General features: G+C 47.5%; 1 long non-coding RNA gene and 1 other non-coding gene across 2 annotated transcripts in view; one reads left to right on the top strand and one right to left on the bottom strand.

The window, feature by feature from the left end:
- Positions 1-12,214, top strand: part of LOC138989936 (uncharacterized) — a 222,280-nt gene that overhangs the window by 94,569 nt on the left and 115,497 nt on the right. The window lies entirely within an intron of this gene.
- TRNAG-UCC (transfer RNA glycine (anticodon UCC)) lies at positions 5,417-5,489 on the bottom strand. The gene has a single exon. It is a non-coding gene; the product is annotated as a tRNA-Gly (tRNA).

The raw sequence follows: 12,214 nt of genomic DNA, 5'->3' as shown, positions 1-12,214 counted from the left end.
TGAAGTGTGCCTTTTATGAAATAGGAACCTTGAGGAGAAAGCGAATCAAAGGCATTGCTGGCGGCTCTGGACCCTTTGAGCAGTGATGGGCATTACCTGCCAATGAATTTAGACTTCATCTTTGAGTGTCTCTTTATCTGGATAACTTTGTTGGCTATGGCTTAAGTATCTTTATTTACTTAGGCCCAAAGAGATCAAGGGCTTCCATGGTGGCTCAGCAGTAAAGAATCTGCTTGCCATGCAAGAGATGCAAGTTCGATCCTTGGGTCAGGAAGATCCCCTGGAGAAGGGAATGGCAACCCATTCCAGTGCGCTTGCCTGGGAAATCCCATGGATGGAGGAGCCTGGTGGGCTGCATTTCATGGGGTCACAAAGAGTTGGACACGACTTAGGGACTAAACAACAACAACAACAACACGAAGAGATCAAAGAACTTGCCTGGAGTTCCACAGAATTACTCCCACTGTGGGTGCGGAGATCAAAACCCAACATCAGACTTTGTTCTTATCACTGACATGCATCTTAACTGTGAAGGAGTAATTGTTCTATCTTCTGTGGTTCAGAAAGAAAAACAGAAAACAGTGAACTGGGAGAAGAGCTTGTCCTGGGAGCATTTTCGTGGTAGGATGGGCAGCCGTGTTCTTTGAAGTGCCCATGATTCCCTTGTCACTAACTTTCAGAAGCAAGAAAATGTCTCTGGCGTCCAGGTGAACAGATTTCTGCAGACCCATTGTATCTTACTAAGTTTTCTTTTTTTTTTTTTCTCCCTGCAATGTTCATTTCTTACATTTTTACACTGGATTTGGTTTTGTGTGTGTGGATTCACTTCAGTCTTGTTTCCTAGATTTCTAAAGGCAGACACTTCCCATCTTTCGTAATCACCGGAAATGACTGGAGTCGTGTAAACACTTAGCTTGTTTTTCCTTTTGTCATTCCTCCAACATCCAGGCAACTGGAACATATTCCTTAGTATGTATTTTCTGCAGCTAAACTTAGGTCTATTTCAGCACTTGCTTTTTTCCAGGAAAATCAGTGTCCCTATTGGAAGCAGCAATCATGAAGCCACAGAGACTTTGTCAAAGTCTTATGGATTTAAAAGGACTTAGATGAACTTAAAAAAAAAAAAAGTTCAGTTTGCTCTTTTTAAAATTTTTGTTTGTTTGTTTAACTTGTTTTTGGCCGCACTGGCTGGGTCTTGTCTCTAGTTACGGGAGCAAGGGCTGCCCTCTGGTTGCCTGTGCTGGTTCCCGCTGCGGTGGCTTCTCTAGTGGTGGCGCTCAGGCTCGAGGGCCTGCAGCTTCCGTAGCTGTGGCTCCCAGGCTCTAAGCACAGGCTCAGTAGTGGTGGCGCATGGCCTTAGCTGCTCTGTGGTATCTTCCTGGACCAGAGATCAGAAAACTGGTGTCCCTTGCATTGCAAGGCGGATTTGTAACCACTGGACCACAAGGGAAGCTGGAGTTCAGTCCTCTTTGATGAAAGGTCCAGGACACCAGCAAAGAGAGGCCTGGGAGCCTGTCTCCTCTCCACCTTGAACCTGGTGAACTCAGTCAAATCATTCCCTTTCAGTCTGGGACCTGGCTTGTCTATCCAGAGAACAAGGCTGGAGGCAGACCAGGCCAGTGGCCTCTCCAGTTGTGGGATGCCAGGCCTGATGGTGGGGCATTCACAGGTAAGATGGGAAAGGGGTCTGTTCCCCATCCCTGCAGTCCTCTGAGCCAGGTAGACGATTCCCGCTGGGGCTTCAGATCCACTCGGACCGTCTCTTAAGAAATTATATGTGCGGTGAAAACAGGGCCAGGGGACCTCTTAGACTTCAGGCCAGTCCATTTGGATCTGTGAATTGTGTGTTTTTTCCCCCTACTTTCATCTGAGCTCTTCAAATAAAAGGATTTGAGAAGCTGAATGCTTTGGACTGTTGACAGAAATAATCAATAAACAATCTGTAATCAGAATCAAAAACAGTTTTATTTGAGCCAAAATGAGGACTGTTATAGCCCAGAAGACAACCTCTCAGAGGATCTGCTTGGGAGAAGAATGGTTTTCAGCAGTTTAATATGTTGTCATAACAAAGAACATTAAACGAGTCATGGATACAGTCTGTCAAGGTTTTAAAAAAATAGATCAACATGTATAAAGTGAGTCAATATGACCTTGGCACCTGGAATGAGAGTCATATCATCCAAGGACGACCAGCATGGGCATTGCAGGAAGAGCATTTGATCTTTATTTTTAACATAGACATCCTTTACTTCTGGCCAATGAACCTTTTTCTTTTATAATTAAAGTATATATACAATGTATGTTTGATACGCCACAAACAGGCTATGATAGCATGAAATTCAGGTTAACTCATGTAAAAGGCAGAATGACTTCCCCATACTTCAATATGTGAAAATTTCTTTTATCAGGACACATATAAAAATACGTGTGGGCCCTGAAGCCAGAATACTTGACTTAATCCCAGCTGCAACACATACTGGCTGTGTGACCTTGGGTAATTTCTTGTCTGGTCCTCAGTTTCCCCATCTGTAAAATATGACAATAATAGTACCTATCTCATCATTATTAGGATTGTATTAGCTATTATGTATGACAAATTCTCCCCCGCACCCCTGGCATAGAGGATCTTAGTTCCCTGACTGGGGAGCAAACCCATGCCCGCTGCAGTGGAAGTGCAAAGTCTTCACCACTGGACCATCAGGGGAGTGCCAGCTGTTATGTAAGAAATTCTTAAATGGGACCTGCCATGTTGAAGGAAATGGCAACCCACTCCAGTATTGTTTCTGGGAAAATCCCATGGATAGAGGAATCTGCTGGGCTACAGCCTGCAGGGTCACAAAGAGTCAGACATGACCGAGCAACTGAGCACATATGCACATTTACAATTGATATAGAAAGTACTCTATAAATGTGAGCCATCATCGTTTTTACAATTATTATTTTGCTTCCTTTCTCTGTGTTTATTATACATTTCTAATTGCTAAAAGGGGTCCCAATTTTCCATTTATTAAGATGAAAGGAAAGCCTAGCTACCCCCTGCCCCCTTGGCCCTGGCCTGTACATGCTGTTCATCCAGGCTTTTCTTGCTGGAGCCAAAGACACACAATTCTTGTCCGCATGCCCAGGTAGGGGTGTTGAGACACAGAGCAGATGGACCTCCTAGACTGTGGTTTGGGTCCCTGTACTGTCTTTCAACGTCTTTTCTTGGTCTCTCAACTGTCTTTTCAACTCTATAATTTTTTTCATCCTCATTAACGAGGGTAGTCTTTTGTCATAATTATTTTTTGAAAGTTAACATATACACATTGTAAAAATCCTCAAGCACCAAAAGCCCCCTAACTCTGATCCGAAGGTTGATTTTCTTCTCCCGTTACCAGTTTCCTACATATCCTTCCAGGCTGGTTCTAGGACGGCATTCATTTGTCGTGTCTTCCCTGCTTACTGATCAGCACCATTGGTGCAGCTCTGTAAATGCGTGTGGGTGTACAGACTCGAGTGAGGTTGGCCTCTGGGCTCACCTGCTCAGCTCCCCACAGCCACAGCCATCTGTTTGCATCTGCAGGTCATCAAGGTTTTGGACCTCAGGGCAGGGCCTGTCTTAGTGCAGAGGAGTTCAAGAGCCAGTTTAGTAAGTTGAATGTCATCTAGGTCATTGGCTGGCCTTGCAGCCAAGTTCTAAAATCCACCCTCTGCCTTTGGTCTGGTTCCTGAACCCCTCTAGCCTCTTCCCTTGAGCTTGGCTCTTTGACATGAGAGTTTGCTCAGGAGCTCACCCTGTCCCCTCCAGTCCTGCCCAGAAGCCCACACAAGAGACCAAGGCTGACCCATTGCAGCCGCAGCCCATTCCTCATGTCTGGTCGCCCTGGTCTGTCTGGGCCACTGGGCTCTCTCTGCCAGGACCCTTGCTGGGACCTACTGACACTCTCCCTGTCCTGCACTGCCTCTGATTCTGTGGTCTCCACACTCTATGGGAAGACTCCCTCTCCCTGGCTTATTCTAATCCCAAGCACCTTAGGATTCAAGACGTACCCATGTGACTGAGAGATTCACTTAACCTCTTATGAGCCTCAGTTTCTTTATCTGTAAAATGGGCCTGATAATCCCTGCATAATCCACAGAGTTGGTTAAGAGCCTAGTATTAAATCCTGCCCTGTAGATAGAAGTCCCTTTGGCTTCCTTCCACCCACCTCAGTGGAGATATCGAATTTCCAGGTCCTATCAGCTTCCTCTCCAAAGAGCCCTGGCTGCTCCCTGGCTGCACCAAGCTCCAAGCTTCCACTTTAACTTAAGGCTTGAAACCAATGAATCTCAATTGACTTAGCTTTCATTCTTCCCAGATTGGTCATCAGAACAGTTCCAGGAGATCATCTCTAAGGTTCTTGAAGGGTGATTAGCAATGACGTCATAATAAAAATGATGGTCAGTATTCATTGAGCAGTAACTGTATGCCAGGTATCCTGCCAGGAGCCATACATGAATGACCTCATGAATCCTTTGTGACCAGCCATGGAGGCAACCTCACTGCCGTTGACTCATGACTGAGATGCCCGGACAGAGGCTCAGAGTCTGGAAGTGATCTGATAAGGTGGGAGAGGGGCATTTAACCTGTGGGAAGACTCGAAGATCAGCCAATTTATTCAGAGCTTGCTAGAGAAAGGGAGTCAGCCACCATCACTTGCATGTAGCAGAGACTCAAAGGCAAGCGGATGGGAAAGCTTTATAGTGAGGGAGGGGTGAGAAGGGATCAGAGGCTGTCGGCACAGTGGATCTGGAGGCTGTTGGCACAGTGGATCTGGAGGCTGTTGGCACAGTGGGTCTGGAGGCTGTTGGCACAGTGGGTCTGGAGGCTGTTGGCACAGTGGGTCTGGAGGCTGTTGGCACAGTGGATCTGGAGGCTGTTGGCACAGTGGGTCTGGAGGCTGTTGGCACAGTGGGTCTGGAGGCTGTTGGCACAGTGGGTCTGGAGGCTGTTGGCACAGTGGGTCTGGAGGCTGTTGGCACAGTGGGTCTGGAGGCTGTTGGCACAGTGGGTCTGGAGGCTGTTGGCATACTGGATCCGGAGGCAGGCTACATAGGACTGGACATCCTGTGTAATTGATTAGGGCTTTTATCTGGCTTTCTCGTGTTGGTCCTAAGTTGGATGTGGGGACAAAAATTAGAGAAGCTGTCAGTGATTCATCAAGTCCTGGCCATTTTGATGGTTACAGCAATGACTGTTTATCTTCCTGGATTGTCAAGCAAAACAGCAATCTGGGTTCCTGTGAGTCTGACTTAGAGCAGGCTGGTTTCCTGGGCTGTTGGCTGTGAATAAGGGCTTGGTTTCCTGAGCAGGTTGCTATAGGTTATGGGGCAGAATTCTGCTTTTATTTAATTAAAAAAATTTTTTTGGCTATGCCCACAGCATGCAGGATCTTAGTTCCCCAACCAGGGATCGAACCTGTGCCCCCTGGAGTGGAAGCACAGAGTCCTAACCACTGGACCACCAGGGAAACCCCAGAGTTCTCTTTTTATATTTGGCCTGGTCATTGTCCATTTGTATATTCAGTCTCTCAAACCTGAGGAAGTCTAACTCCATATTCTTGGAATCTGGAAAATTCCATGAGGGCTAATTCAAGAGCATCTCAGAAGAGTCCTAGATTCTGAACCTACGAAGGTTTAATCTGCTTCGGGCTGCTGACCTCTGTGGCTCCCAGGTGGGCGTGTTTCTACCGTTTCAGAGGTCTAATGCCTCAGTGGCCCCCAACAGCGGCAGCTGCAGTGTTTCTCGGGGGTCCGAGCCCCTCTCCAGCTAGAGGCCAGGCACACAGCTGCACCCTGAGCAGACCCCAAGCTCCTGCCCCCACGCTAGTGCAGAGATCAGCACTCCAGACTGGCCGGCTCGACTCAGCTAAGGCTGCCAAGACAAGTTTCTGCCGGGCACATTTTCTGTGTGGTGTGTTTTTCTTTCTTTGGTAGCTCATAAAATTCCCCTGCCTGCCCTGGGCCTCTCGGTCTTTAATCTTCAACCTCTCTTGGAGCTGTCCCTATTTCTTTTTAATTGTGCCTCTTTTTTTTTTTTTTTCTAAATGGAAGTTTCCTATTGACTTTTTATGACAATATAGAGACGTGGATGGACTCCAACAAAAATGAAATCTTTATGGAATAGTCATCTGTCTCCTGGAGCCTCCTGACAAATGTTCCTCCTTGGATACCCAGACATCTGTACATATTGGTGGGGAGCAGGGGGCCGTGGGGAGTCGCTCTGGTCTTGGCTGAAGTATCATGACCACGGAGGGAGTGGTGTGCAGCTCAGCCAGCGGGAGAAGGGGAGGGGACGTGAGGGTGACATGAGATATGGAGCAGGAAAAATAAATCTTCCCCAGGTACAATCCCTTTGCCTTAGTGGCAGCTGAATTGGCAGCGCTCCCTAATCCCAAACAACCTGGCTACCTGACTGCACATGCGACCCACGCAGGGGTGACGTGTTCAGTGCCCCCTTACTCAGCATCTCTTGCCTTGGGCCCCCCAGCCTGGCCTGAAAAGTCTTTGTCTTTGGGCCCTAACACCAGACATGACTGTCTGGGGTCGTGGGCTCGTTTCCCTTGGGCAAGCTTCCCAGAGTGTGGTCTGGGAATGGCTTGGGATCCACTGATGGTTCTCCAGGGATCAGGAGCCTATGCAGGCATGAGTTACTTGTGCCAGGAGGGGAGGAACAGTTCTCCACTTACAAATCAGTATTAGAAACCACCCACACCACATGCCTGGCCCACATCTGGACACTAGGTCCAAAGGGTCACGGTCCCTCGTCCCACAGAGCTGATGTTCTTGAAGGAGGAAACAGGCAAAAATTAGAAGCCCCCCTCCCCCTGCCAAAAATCAAGTAAATATGTAAATGATGTGACATTTTCAGATTGTGGGGAGTGCGTGGGACAAACAGAGAGGGGAGAGTAGGCTGCTGCGGGGGAGGGAGGGCATCTGTTTTAGACAAAGGTCAGGGAAGCCTGCCTGCTGACACTGGAGATAAGCTCAGGTCAAGGAAAGAGCAGTTCAAGCAGAGAGTCAGCAAGTGCAAAGGCCCTGAGGCACTCGTGGATTTGAAAGCCAGAGAGAAAGTGAGGGTGGCTGGAATGATGTGAGCCCCCAGAGGAGCAGAGGGAGAGGAGGCTGTGTCAGGTCTCGGGCTTTGTGAACAAGCCTTCCTGATGAGCAGCTCTTGTTTCAAGTACAGCATGAGCCACTGTGTGGATTTAGGGAGTGGAAGCCTGACACAACCTGATTTTCATTTTATTTATTAATTTATTTTTTTAAATTGGAGTATAATTGCTTTCTTGGGCAAACGCTGGGAGACGGCGAGGGACGGGGAAGCCTGGCATGCTGCAGTCCATGCGGTTGTGAAGAGTCAGACACAACTTGGTGACTGAACAGCAACATAATTACTTGATAATGTGATAGTGTCTGCTGTACAATGAAGTGCATCCACTATAAATACACATATATCCTCTCCCTCTTGAGCCTTCTACCCCACCACCCCCTTCCCCAGGTCATCACAGAGCCCCAGGCTGAACTCCTTGTGGTACACAGCAGCTTCCCACAGCTAGCTGCTGTACGCACACACGTTACAGGGTCAGTCACTCAGTCATAGCCGGTTCTGCAACTCCGTGGACTGTAGCCCGCCAGGCTCCTCTGTCCAAGGGGTTCTCCAGGCAAGAACACTGGAGAGGGCTGCCATTTCCTTCTCCATCTTACACTTGGTCATGTATATATGTCAGCACTTCTCTCCCAATTCATCCCACCTTCCCTGCCCTCTCTGTGTCCACACGTCTTTTCTCTGTCTGCATCTGTATTCCTGCACTGCAAATGAGTTCATCAGTGCTATTTTTCTGGCCATAAAAAGAAACAAAAGGGGGTCATTTGTAGAGACGTGGATCAGACATGACTTAGCGACAGAGCACGCATGGATGAACCTAGAGCCTGTCATAGAGAGTGAAGTAAGTCAGAAAGAGAAAAACAAATATCGTATATTAACCCATATATATATACATATATACATACATACATACATATATATGGAACCTAGAAAAATGATTTTCATTTTAGAGATGCTATTCTGACTGCTGGGTCTCTAGAATGGACTGTAGAATTGTATTAAAATCAAGCTGCAAAGGTTTTGGAGCTTTGAGAAGGCAGCACAAGGCTTCTACTCAAGGGGTTTGGGGAGGAGGGAGGTGTCAGGGTGGCTGTTTCTTTAGGTGGTTTGGGTCTAGAACTGCTTCCTTAAACTTCAGGGCCTCCCATGAAGCTAGTCCCCAGCCTGAGTTTTGAGGACAACTGAGAAGTTATGTTGGGGATAACTGATAGTTATGTTTGCCTCCCTGCCAAGGACAGGCTTTCAGGAGAGGACAAAGCACTGTAGCCTCACACGGGAATTTTGTCAAGGAATGGGATCTCCTCCATGAGTGCCAGCTGTCTACCCAGTAGGAGGAACGGTCATATACATCTTAGTAAGGGAGGAACATGTTTTAGTACCTATGTGGCAGGCTCTATCCCATATCTTATAACTGCCACCACTGCCCGGAAAAGTACTGTTAAATATGAGATCTGGGACTTCCTTAGTGGTAGAGTGGATAAGAATCCACCTTCCAGTGCGGGCGACACGAGTTTGGTCCCTGGTCTGGGAAGATTCCACCTGCCGCAGAGCGACTAAGCTTGTACACCGCAACTGCTGAGCCCACGCGCCCTAGAGCTGTGCTCTGCAATGAGAAGTCACCGTAAGGAGAAGCCTGCGCACAGCCAACGGAGAGTAGCTCTGCCTCACCGCAACTGGAGAAAGCCCCTGCAAAGCAGTGAAGGCCCAGCACAACCACCACAGAAACGATGAAACCTGGAACCAGAGAGCTTAAGTGACTTGCCGAAGGTCACACAGCACTAAAAGGCAGAACTGAGGCTGCGAGTGGCCTTGGAGAGCATCCACGTGCTGAGGGCTCAGTGGGCCCCCTCCCATAAATACTGTCATGGTTCCTCAGGGAGAAGGAGGATCATGCCTGGGAGAAGCTGCGGCACGCTTGGGAGACCCTTGTGTCTTCCTGCCATGGGCCTAAGAACACAGAGTCTGCCTGAAGCCTGCAAGCTTTCAGGAAACATGCTTGACACTGGCCCAAAGAATTAGCTTCAAAGTCTAAGAAGAAAGCTGCAAAGTCATAGCTAGGAATTTAGATCAACAGAGAATAAGAAAAGTGAAAGATGTTCTTTTAGCTCCATTTCTTCCTCCTTCTACACTTGTCTCTGCCTTTTGCAGCTCCAAGTGTCTGACCTCCATCACTTTCCTTCTGCCTGAAAAACCCCCTTTAGCATCCCCTGCAGGGTACATCTCCTGGCAATGAACGCCCTCTGTTTTTGTTTGCCTGAGAAAAATCTTTCTTTATCCTTCACTTTTTTTTCCCAATTAAAGTTTCACTGTGAGGTAGTTGGAAACTCATATGTGTTGTAGGAAATAAATCAGAGAAATCCTGTGTACCCTTAATGCCGCTTCCCCAAAAGTAACATCTTGCCGACCCATAGTAAGATATCACGCCAGAATACTGACATCGCTGCACTTTTATGTATATTCATTGGTGTGTGTGTGCACACACAGGTGCACATGCATGCAGTTAGTTCTATTCAGTTATATCCCATGAGTGCGTTTGTGTATCCATCACCACAGTCAAGGTATGTTTTATTTCCTTCACCAGAAGGATCTCTCAGTCTGCCCTTTTATAACTCACTCCCTCCTCTCCCTCAACCCTGGCAACCAGTGGTCTGTTCCCTTTTTATAATTTTACCATTTCAAGAATATTTTATAAATGGGGTCGTGGTCCATATGTCTTTTTTGCTCAGCGTAACTCTCTGGAAATTCATCCACGTTGTTGGGTGTATGGATACCCAACCTCCCTCTGGATTGCTGAGGGCTATTCCATGATAGATGTACCATGATTTGTAGTGTTTAACCACTCATCACCAAAGGACATCAAAGGCTGTTTCTCATTTGGGGGCAGGGAGATCATGGAGAAGTGGTCCAAGAGAGGATGGAGAAAAGAGTCCCCACCAAACCAACCAACCAACCAACCAACCAAATGAGCTAGAGAGAGAATAAGCAAGCCTGTGCAGTGAGTGAGGATGGGGAGTGCAGTGGCTGGGGGGAGGCGGAAGTGGCTGCTCCAGGAGGGCCCATCCGGGATGAAGAGAGAATTACAGAGTGGAAAGTCGTAAAATAAATTCTCATGCCTCTGCAGGTTCCTTATTTTCAGTAAAACCCGTATTCTCATACAAGAATTTGCGTAGCAGACGTTTCTCCTCTTGGGAAGAGATAGCCCAAGTCAGTGCAGATCACCTGCAGCTCCCAGCCCTGCATGCACACACTCCCTCATTTGCTAATGTGCACACGCTTTTGCACACATGCACACAAGTCCAGGGCTTTCCTGGACTTCCTTGTTGCTCAGTGGTAAAGAATCCACCTGCCAATGCAGGAGACACAGGAGACTTGGGTTCGATCCCTGGGTTGGGAAGACCCTCTGGAGGTGGAAATGGCAACCCACTCCAGTGTTCTTGCCTGGAAAGTCCCATGGACAGAGGAGCCTTGAGGGCTGCAGTCCATGGAGTTGCAGAGTCGGGACACGGCTGAGCAGCTGAACAGCAGCGAGGCCAGCGCCAGCGCCGCCATGCTGTAAGGGGCTCCGCCGCCTCCTTTCTTGAGGCAGGTGTTCTTGCGACATCAGAGCATGGTCTCTTCATTTATTAATAGCTTCTGATCACCAGCCCCCTTGCCCGCTGATGCCTCTTAGGGTTTGGGGGATGAGGGAGTAAGAGTCGTTTATTCTTGGCATCCTGATTAGAACTTGGAATTTAGTGCCTGCTAGAAATAATCCATGGAGCATGGAGTTTTAGAATTACGTCTTTTGTGGAATGTCATAGGACTCTAGTCACCCCAAAACATTTTTGTCTGTGGGAAAATATACCTTGAGTTCCATCTTGCCAGTGAAGTTTTATGGGTTTGAGTGTTGTGTAAACTCTTCATATTATCCAGCAATATGTGTTTATTGTTAAAAAAAAAAATCAAGGATAAAGAAGAAAATAAATATAACCCATGGTTTTTTATTGCATTTTTTTCTTACAAAAACATAATATTGCACATACTATATCATATCTGGCCTTAGTTGGTAACTATATAATGCAGAATTGTAAAATTGGCCCCCCAAGATTCTATGCCTAAACCCCAGAACTATGAATACCATGAGCTACCATGCCCATGAAAAGATTACCTTACTTGGCACAAAAGAACTTGGTAGGTTTAATTTAAGGTTATTAGTTAGTTGATTTTAATATAGGCAGGTGATCCTGGATTGTCTAGAAGATTCCAGGGGGAATCCCATGTGCCCTTAAAGGCAAAAGGAGAAGTCAGAGAGACTCAAAGCATAGGAGGGATTTGATGTCCATTGGTGTCTTTGAAGGTGAGGCCACAAGCTAAGGCAACAGGGGAGCCATCTGGGAGCTGAGAAAGACCCTAGTTGGCAGCCAGCAGGGAGATGGAGATCTCAGCTCCAGAGTCACAGAGTACTGAATTCTGCCAACTTTAAAGCGTCTGTAAGCAGATCATCCTTCCCTTCAACCTCAGGATAAGTGCATAGGCTAGCTGACACCCTGATTTCAGCTTGTGGGACCCCAAGCAGACACGCCAGTGAGCCTACCTGGACTCCACACCTACAGAACTGTGAGATAATAAATGGGTGTTGCTTTACACTGCCCAGGTTTGTGATAAATGGTTCAGTTCAGTTCAGTTGCTCAGTCGTGTCTGACTCTTTGCGACCCCATGAATCACAGCACGCCAGGCCTCCCTGTCCATCACCAGCTCCCGGAGTTCACTCAAACTCATGTCCGTCGAGTCGCTGATGCCATCCAGCCATCTCATCCTCTGTCGTCCCCTTCTCCTCCTGCCCCCAATCCCATCAGGGTCTTTTCCAATGAGTCAACTCTTCACATGAGGTGGCCAAAGTATTGGAGTTTCAGCTTCAGCATCAGTCCTTCCAATGAACACCCAGGACTGATCTCCTTTAGGATGGAGTAGGTTGGACCTCCTTCTTGCCGTCCAAGGGACTCTCAAGAGTCTTCTCCAACACCACCATTCAAAAGCATCAATTCTTTGGTACTCAGCTTTCTTCACAGTCCAACTCTAACATCCATACATGACCACTGGAAAAATGAG

Source organism: Bos mutus, chromosome 11, assembly GCF_027580195.1.
Source record: "Bos mutus isolate GX-2022 chromosome 11, NWIPB_WYAK_1.1, whole genome shotgun sequence".
In the NCBI taxonomy this organism is placed as follows: Eukaryota; Metazoa; Chordata; class Mammalia; order Artiodactyla; family Bovidae; genus Bos; species Bos mutus.
Note: the sequence above shows the minus strand (reverse complement) of the source record. Positions and strands in the feature narration are given on the sequence as shown.